At 48.5% G+C, this 10,000-nt stretch overlaps 1 protein-coding gene across 1 annotated transcript in view; it reads left to right on the top strand.

Annotated features, from left to right (window-relative positions):
• Window positions 1-10,000, top strand: part of LOC124018174 (protein diaphanous homolog 3-like) — a 690,151-nt gene that overhangs the window by 516,597 nt on the left and 163,554 nt on the right. The gene's annotated exons all lie outside the window — the stretch shown is intronic.

Below are 10,000 nucleotides of genomic sequence, written 5' to 3'. Positions count from 1 at the left end.
CTGTTTCAGACCAGTAGATATTCACTGTTTCAGACCAGTAGACCAGTAGATATCCACTGTTTCAGACCAGTAGACCAGTAGATATCCACTGTTTCAGACCAGTAGACATCCACTGTTTCAGACCAGTAGACATCCACTGTTTCAGTCCAGTAGATATCCACTGTTTCAGACCAGTAGACCAGTAGATATCCACTGTTTCAGACCAGTAGACATCCACTGTTTCAGACCAGTAGATATCCACTGTTTCAGACCAGTAGACATCCACTGTTTCAGACCAGTAGATATCCACTGTTTCAGACCAGTAGATATCCACTGTTTCAGACCAGTAGATATCCACTGTTTCAGACCAGTAGACATCCACTGTTTCAGACCAGTAGACATCCACTGTTTCAGACCAGTAGACATCCACTGTTTCAGACCAGTAGACCAGTAGATATCCACTGTTTCAGACCAGTAGACATCCACTGTTTCAGTCCAGTAGATATCCACTGTTTCAGACCAGTAGACCAGTAGATATCCACTGTTTCAGACCAGTAGACCAGTAGACATCCACTGTTTCAGACCAGTAGATATCCACTGTTTCAGACCAGTAGACATCCACTGTTTCAGACCAGTAGATATCCACTGTTTCAGACCAGTAGATATCCACTGTTTCAGACCAGTAGACCAGTAGATATCCACTGTTTCAGACCAGTAGACATCCACTGTTTCAGTCCAGTAGATATCCACTGTTTCAGACCAGTAGACCAGTAGATATCCACTGTTTCAGACCAGTAGACCAGTAGACATCCACTGTTTCAGACCAGTAGATATCCACTGTTTCAGACCAGTAGACATCCACTGTTTCAGACCAGTAGATATCCACTGTTTCAGACCAGTAGATATCCACTGTTTCAGACCAGTAGACCAGTAGATATCCACTGTTTCAGACCAGTAGACATCCACTGTTTCAGACCAGTAGACATCCACTGTTTCAGACCAGTAGACATCCACTGTTTCAGACCAGTAGACCAGTAGATATCCACTGTTTCAGACCAGTAGACATCCACTGTTTCAGTCCAGTAGATATCCACTGTTTCAGACCAGTAGACCAGTAGATATCCACTGTTTCAGACCAGTAGACCAGTAGACATCCACTGTTTCAGACCAGTAGATATCCACTGTTTCAGACCAGTAGACATCCACTGTTTCAGACCAGTAGATATCCACTGTTTCAGACCAGTAGATATCCACTGTTTCAGACCAGTAGACCAGTAGATATCCACTGTTTCAGACCAGTAGACATCCACTGTTTCAGACCAGTAGACATCCACTGTTTCAGACCAGTAGACATCCACTGTTTCAGACCAGTAGACCAGTAGATATCCACTGTTTCAGACCAGTAGACATCCACTGTTTCAGACCAGTAGACATCTACTGTTTCAGATCAGTAGACCAGTAGACATCCACTGTTTCAGACCAGTAGACATCCACTGTTTCAGACCAGTAGATATCCACTGTTTCAGACCAGTAGATATCCACTGTTTCAGACCAGTAGATATCCACGGTTTCAGACCAGTAGACCAGTAGACATCCACTGTTTCAGACCAGTAGACATCCACTGTTTCAGACCAGTAGATATCCACTGTTTCAGACCAGTAGACATCCACTGTTTCAGACCAGTAGACATCCACTGTTTCAGACCAGTAGACATCCACTGTTTCAGACCAGTAGATATCCACTGTTTCAGACCAGTAGACCAGTAGATATCCACTGTTTCAGACCAGTAGACCAGTAGATATCCACTGTTTCAGACCAGTAGACCAGTAGATATCCACTGTTTCAGACCAGTAGACATCCACTGTTTCAGACCAGTAGATATCCACTGTTTCAGACCAGTAGACATCCACTGTTTCAGACCAGTAGACCAGTAGATATCCACTGTTTCAGACCAGTAGACCAGTAGATATCCACTGTTTCAGACCAGTAGACATCCACTGTTTCAGACCAGTAGATATCCACTGTTTCAGACCAGTAGATATCCACTGTTTCAGACCAGTAGATATCCACTGTTTCAGACCAGTAGACCAGTAGATATCCACTGTTTCAGACCAGTAGACCAGTAGATATCCACTGTTTCAGACCAGTAGACATCCACTGTTTCAGACCAGTAGATATCCACTGTTTCAGACCAGTAGACATCCACTGTTTCAGACCAGTAGACCAGTAGATATCCACTGTTTCAGACCAGTAGACATCCACTGTTTCAGACCAGTAGACATCCACTGTTTCAGACCAGTAGACATCCACTGTTTCAGACCAGTAGACATCCACTGTTTCAGACCAGTAGACCAGTAGATATCCACTGTTTCAGACCAGTAGACATCCACTGTTTCAGACCAGTAGACATCCACTGTTTCAGACCAGTAGACATCCACTGTTTCAGACCAGTAGACATCCACTGTTTCAGACCAGTAGATATCCACTGTTTCAGACCAGTAGACATCCACTGTTTCAGACCAGTAGACATCCACTGTTTCAGACCAGTAGACATCCACTGTTTCAGACCAGTAGACATCCACTGTTTCAGACCAGTAGATATCCACTGTTTCAGACCAGTAGACATCCACTGTTTCAGACCAGTAGACATCCACTGTTTCAGACCAGTAGACATCCACTGTTTCAGACCAGTAGACATCCACTGTTTCAGACCAGTAGACATCCACTGTTTCAGACCAGTAGACATCCACTGTTTCAGACCAGTAGATATCCACTGTTTCAGACCAGTAGACATCCACTGTTTCAGACCAGTAGACATCCACTGTTTCAGACCAGTAGACATCCACTGTTTCAGACCAGTAGATATCCACTGTTAGAGACCAGTAGACATCCACTGTTTCAGACCAGTAGACATCCGCTGTTTCAGACCAGTAGACCAGTAGATATCCACTGTTTCAGACCAGTAGACATCCACTGTTTCAGACCAGTAGACATCCACTGTTTCAGACCAGTAGACCAGTAGACATCCACTGTTTCAGACCAGTAGATATCCACTGTTTCAGACCAGTAGATATCCACTGTTTCAGACCAGTAGATATCCACTGTTTCAGACCAGTAGACATCCACTGTTTCAGACCAGTAGACATCCGCTGTTTCAGACCAGTAGACCAGTAGATATCCACTGTTTCAGACCAGTAGACATCCACTGTTTCAGACCAGTAGACATCCACTGTTTCAGACCAGTAGATATCCACTGTTTCAGACCAGTAGATATCCACTGTTTCAGACCAGTAGATATCCACTGTTTCAGACCAGTAGACATCCACTGTTTCAGACCAGTAGACATCCACTGTTTCAGACCAGTAGATATCCACTGTTTCAGACCAGTAGACCAGTAGATATCCACTGTTTCAGACCAGTAGACCAGTAGATATCCACTGTTTCAGACCAGTAGATATCCACTGTTTCAGACCAGTAGATATCCACTGTTTCAGACCAGTGGACATCCACTGTTTCAGACCAGTAGACCAGTAGACATCCACTGTTTCAGACCAGTAGACCAGTAGATATCCACTGTTTCAGACCAGTAGACCAGTAGATATCCACTGTTTCAGACCAGTAGACATCCACTGTTTCAGACCAGTAGACCAGTAGATATCCACTGTTGTAGACCAGTAGATATCCACTGTTTCAGACCAGTAGACCAGTAGATATCCACTGTTTCAGACCAGTAGACCAGTAGATATCCACTGTTTCAGACCAGTAGACCAGTAGATATCCACTGTTTCAGACCAGTAGACATCCACTGTTTCAGACCAGTAGATATCCACTGTTTCAGACCAGTAGACATCCACTGTTTCAGACCAGTAGACATCCACTGTTTCAGACCAGTAGACATCCACTGTTTCAGACCAATAGACATCCACTGTTTCAGACCAGTAGACATCCACTGTTTCAGACCAGTAGACCAGTAGACATCCACTGTTTCAGACCAGTAGACATCCACTGTTTCAGACCAGTAGATATCCACTGTTTCAGACCAGTAGACCAGTAGATATCCACTGTTTCAGACCAGTAGACCAGTAGATATCCACTGTTTCAGACCAGTAGACCAGTAGATATCCACTGTTTCAGACCAGTAGACATCCACTGTTTCAGACCAGTAGACCAGTAGACATCCACTGTTTCAGACCAGTAGACATCCACTGTTTCAGACCAGTAGACCAGTAGATATCCACTGTTTCAGACCAGTAGACATCCACTGTTTCAGACCAGTACATATCCACTGTTTCAGACCAGTAGATATCCACTGTTTCAGACCAGTAGACCAGTAGATATCCACTGTTTCAGACCAGTAGATATCCACTGTTTCAGACCAGTAGACCAGTAGATATCCACTGTTTCAGACCAGTAGACCAGTAGATATCCACTGTTTCAGACCAGTAGACCAGTAGATATCCACTGTTTCAGACCAGTAGATATCCACTGTTTCAGACCAGTAGACCAGTAGATATCCACTGTTTCAGACCAGTAGATATCCACTGTTTCAGACCAGTAGACCAGTAGACATCCACTGTTTCAGACCAGTAGACATCCACTGTTTCAGACCAGTAGACCAGTAGATATCCACTGTTTCAGTCCAGTAGACATCCACTGTTTCAGACCAGTAGACCAGTAGACATCCACTGTTTCAGACCAGTAGACCAGTAGATATCCACTGTTTCAGACCAGTAGACCAGTAGATATCCACTGTTTCAGACCAGTAGACATCCACTGTTTCAGACCAGTAGACCAGTAGATATCCACTGTTGTAGACCAGTAGATATCCACTGTTTCAGACCAGTAGACCAGTAGATATCCACTGTTTCAGACCAGTAGACATCCACCGTTTCAGACCAGTAGACCAGTAGACCAGTAGATATCCACTGTTTCAGACCAGTAGACATCCACCGTTTCAGACCAGTAGACCAGTAGATATCCACTGTTTCAGACCAGTAGACATCCACTGTTTCAGACCAGTAGATATCCACTGTTTCAGACCAGTAGACCAGTAGATATCCACTGTTTCAGACCAGTAGACCAGTAGATATCCACTGTTTCAGACCAGTAGACCAGTAGATATCCACTGTTTCAGACCAGTAGACCAGTAGATATCCACTGTTTCAGACCAGTAGACATCCACTGTTTCAGACCAGTAGACCAGTAGCTATCCACTGTTTCAGACCAGTAGACCAGTAGACATCCACTGTTTCAGACCAGTAGACATCCACTGTTTCAGACCAGTAGACATCCACTGTTTCAGACCAGTAGACCATGGCCAGAACTTACCCATGATGCTTCACAGTAGATTTACAGTAGATTAATGATCCTCTCTGATGTAGATCAGACATCCCCCCCTCTCTCTCTCTTCCTCTCTACCCCTTTATCTCTCTATCATTCCCTTTTCGGTAGTGGGGGGGGGGGGCAGCATGGCAAGCTGAGGCAACATGTTGAAGGCCCTGGTTTAGAGAGATCAGAGAGAGGGATTGGAGGAGTTTCCCCTTGTTCCTCCCCCCTCCGTCCCTCCTCTCTCCCTCCTCCCCCCCTCCCTCCCTCTCTCCCTCCATCCCTCCCCTCCCCACTCTCCCTCCATCCCTCCCTCTCTCCCTCCTCCCTCCCCCTCCCCCCCTCCCTCTCTCCCCCTCCCTCTCTCCTCCATCCCTCCTCTCCATCCCTCCCCCTCCCTCTCTCCCTCCATCCCTCCCCCTCCATCCCTCCCCCTCCTCCATTCATCCCCCATCCCTCCCTCCATTCATCTCTCCCTCCCTCCATTCATCCCCCTCCGCCCCTCCTCTCTCCCTCCCCCTCTCTCTCCCACTCTCCCTCCATCCCTCCCCCCCTCTCTCCCCTTCCCCCTATCCCTCCTCTCTCCCTCCTTCCCTCCTCTCCATCCCGCCTCTCATCAGATCTAGAGAGAGAGAGAGATAGGGGTTCAGGAGACTGTAAAGAGTCCGAGGGGAGTTGATGGCGCGTGGTTGAAAGGAGTAAGATGCTGTTCCCTCCCTCCCTGCCTCCCTCCCTGCCTCCTCTCCTCCCTGCCTCCTCTCCTCCCTGCCTCCTCCCCCTCCCTCCTCCCTGCCTCCTCTCCTCCCTCCCTCCATCCCCTCCCCCTCCCTCCATCCCCTCCCTCCCCTCCATCCCCCCCCCCCCTCCCTCCATCCCCTCCATCCCCTCCCTCCATCCCCTCCCTCCATCCCCTCCCCCTCCCTCCATCCCCCTCCCTCCATCCCCTCCCCCCTCCCTCCATCCCCTCCCTCCATCCCCTCCCTCCATCCCCTCCACCCTCCCTCCATCCCCTCCACCCTCCCTCCATCCCCTCCTCTCCTCCCTGCCTCCTCTCTCCTCCCTGCCTCCCCTCCCCTCCCTCCATCCCCTCCCTCCCTCCATCCCCTCCCCCTCCCTCCATCCCCTCCCCCTCCCTCCATCCCCTCCCCCCTCCCTCCCTCCATCCCTCCCCCTCCACCCCCCCCTCCCTCCATCCCCTACCCCCTCCCTCCATCCCCTCCCCTCCCTCTCGCTCCACGGTACTTCTTTACCTACGTCAGAGGAGAAGTGTTACTTTAGTCTGTATCCTTCTGAAGCACACGGCTCAGCCCTTCTAGCCAGCAGGGTTAGAAGCCTTTGATGTGCAGGAGTCCTGCTGAAAGACTGCTCTGATACACACTAAGTGACCTCTGTAGAGCCTCCCTCTCCCCCGTTTCCACTCTCGTCTCTGGGGTCGTCGTGACACGCTCTCTCTCTCTCTGATGTCCCTGGGCTCTTTGGCGGTGTGTTCAATAGTAATGGATATCAGGTTGTGTTAAGATGACACACACACACACACACACACACACACACACACACACACACACACACACACACACACACACACACACACACACACACACACACACACACACACACACACACACACACACACACACACACACACGTCAACACCTTTGATGGGTTAGAGAGTTTACCAGTCATCTCTGATGTACTGGGTTTAGCTCATAAGTGTTAAGGAGGGAGGGAGGGATGGGGGATGAATGGAGGAGGAGGGGAGGGATGGGGGATGAATGGAGGGAGGGATGGGTGATGGAATGGAGGGAGGGAGGAGGAGGATGGGGGATGAATGGAGGGAGGGAGGGATGAGATGGGGATGAATGGAGGGAGGGAGGAGGGATGGGGATGAGGATGGAGGGAGGGATGAATGAGGGAGGGGGATGAATGGAGGGAGGAAGGGATGGGGGATGAATGGAGGGAGGGGAGAGATGGGGGATGAATGAAGGGAGGGAGGCATGTAAAGTAGCACTAGAAAAGGCTGGTTATTTACAGACTGCATCAGACCAGTAGAACAGGTCAGTAAGTGGTTATTTACAGACTGCATCAGACCAGTAGAACAGGTCAGTAAGTGGTTATTTACAGACTGCATCAGACCAGTAGAACAGGTCAGTAAGTGGTTATTTACAGACTGCATCAGACCAGTAGAACAGGTCAGTAAGTGGTTATTTACAGACTCCATCAGACCAGTAGAACAGGTCAGTAAGTGGTTATTTACAGACATGTCCACGATGTGTCAGACGTTCCTGAGTCGTTTTCGTGCGGAGCGTTAGAACGAGACGCGTCAATATTGGTAGTCATGGGTGTTAAAAACTATCAGGAAACAGGGTCCAGGGCAGATACTGGCTCTGGTCAACAGTAGTGCACTGTTTAGTGTATATGGCACCATTTAGGACAGGATAATAGGGTACCATTTAGGACAGGACTAGAGAGTACCATTTAGGACAGGATAATAGGGTACCATTTAGGACAGGACTAGAGAGTACCATTTAGGACAGGACTAGAGAGTACCATTTAGGACAGGACTAGAGAGTACCATTTAGGACAGCAGTAGAGAGTACCATTTAGGACAGCAGTAGAGAGTACCATTTAGAACAGGATAATAGGGTACCATTTAGGACAGGACTAGAGAGTACCATTTAGGACAGGACTAGAGAGTACCATTTAGAACAGGACTAGAGAGTACCATTTAGGACAGGATAATAGGGTACCATTTAGGACAGGACTAGAGAGTACCATTTAGGACAGGACTAGAGAGTACCATTTAGGACAGGACTAGAGAGTACCATTTAGGACAGGACTAGAGAGTACCATTTAGGACAGCAGTAGAGAGTACCATTTAGAACAGGACTAGAGAGTACCATTTAGGACAGGATAATAGGGTACCATTTAGGACAGGACTAGAGAGTACCATTTAGGACAGGTCTAGAGAGTACCATTTAGAACAGGACTAGAGAGTACCATTTAGGACAGGATAATAGGGTACCATTTAGGACAGGACTAGAGAGTACCATTTAGGACAGGACTAGAGTACCATTTAGGACAGGACTAGAGAGTACCATTTAGGACAGCAGTAGAGAGTACCATTTAGGACAGGACTAGAGAGTACCGTTTAGGACAGAATAATATGGTACCATTTAGGACAGGACTAGAGTACCATTTAGGACAGGACTAGAGAGTACCATTTAGAACAGCAATAGAGTACCATTTAGGACAGGACTAGAGTACCATTTAGGACAGGACTAGAGTACCATTTAGGACAGGACTAGAGTACCATTTAGGACACCAGTAGAGAGTACCATTTAGGACAGCAGTGGAGAGAGTACCGTTTAGGACAGCAGTGGAGAGAGTACCGTTTAGGACAGCAGTGGAGAGAGTACCGTTTAGGACAGCAGTAGAGGGTACCATTTAGGACAGGACTATAGAGTACCGTTTAGGACAGCAGTAGAGAGTACCGTTTAGGACAGCAGTGGAGAGAGTACCGTTTAGGACAGCAGTGGAGAGAGTACCGTTTAGGACAGCAGTAGAGAGAGTACCATTTAGGACAGCAGTAGAGGGTACCATTTAGGACAGGACTATAGAGTACCGTTTAGGACAGGACTATAGAGTACCGTTTAGGACAGGAGAATAGAACGTAGATGGAGCCTATGATCATATATCCCACAGCATCCGTTTAGGACAGGAGAATAGAACGTAGATGGAGCCTATGATCATATATCCCACAGCATCCGTTTAGGACAGGAGAATAGAACGTAGATGGAGCCTATGATCATATATCCCACAGCATCCGTTTAGGACAGGAGAATAGAACGTAGATGGAGCCTATGATCATATATCCCACAGCATCCGTTTAGGACAGGAGAATAGAACGTAGATGGAGCCTATGATCATATATCCCACAGCATCCGTTTAGGATGAAACATTTCTCTACCCCCCTGAATTAAATAAATACACAACAATACTAAAGAAATGCTTGATCGGAACCAGCTACACAATGTTCTGAATTCTACAGCATCCCCTTTCCGTAACTCTCCCTCCCTTCTCGTTCCCGAGGCCAGTGAGTCTCCCTTCCTTTTCGTTCCCGAGGCCAGTGAGTCTCCGTAACTCTCCCTCCCTCCCTTCTCGTTCCCGAGGCCAGTGAGTCTCCCTCCCTCCCTTCTCGTTCCCGAGGCCAGTGAGTCTCCGTAACTCTCCCTCCCTCCCTTCTCGTTCCCGAGGCCAGTGAGTCTCCCTTCCTTTTCGTTCCCGAGGCCAGTGAGTCTCCGTAACTCTCCCTCCCTCCATTCTCGTTCCCGAGGCCAGTGAGTCTCCCTTCCTTTTCGTTCCCGAGGCCAGTGAGTCTCCGTAACTCTCCCTCCCTCCTTCTCGTTCCCGAGGCCAGTGAGTCTCCGTAACTCTCCCTCCCTCCCTTCTCGTTCCCGAGGCCAGTGAGTCTCCGTAACTCTCCCTCCCTCCCTTCTCGTTCCCGAGGCCAGTGAGTCTCCCTCCCTCCCTTCTCGTTCCCGAGGCCAGTGAGTCTCCCTTCCTTTTCGTTCCCGAGGCCAGTGAGTCTCCGTAACTCTCCCTCCCTCCCTTCTCGTTCCCGAGGCCAGTGAGTCTCCGTAACTCTCCCTCCCTTCTTGTTCCCGAGGCCAGTGAGTCTCCCTCCCTCCCTTCTCGT

This window comes from Oncorhynchus gorbuscha, unplaced genomic scaffold (genome assembly GCF_021184085.1).
Source record: "Oncorhynchus gorbuscha isolate QuinsamMale2020 ecotype Even-year unplaced genomic scaffold, OgorEven_v1.0 Un_scaffold_419, whole genome shotgun sequence".
In the NCBI taxonomy this organism is placed as follows: Eukaryota; Metazoa; Chordata; class Actinopteri; order Salmoniformes; family Salmonidae; genus Oncorhynchus; species Oncorhynchus gorbuscha.
This window is presented reverse-complemented; position numbering and strand designations above follow the sequence as displayed.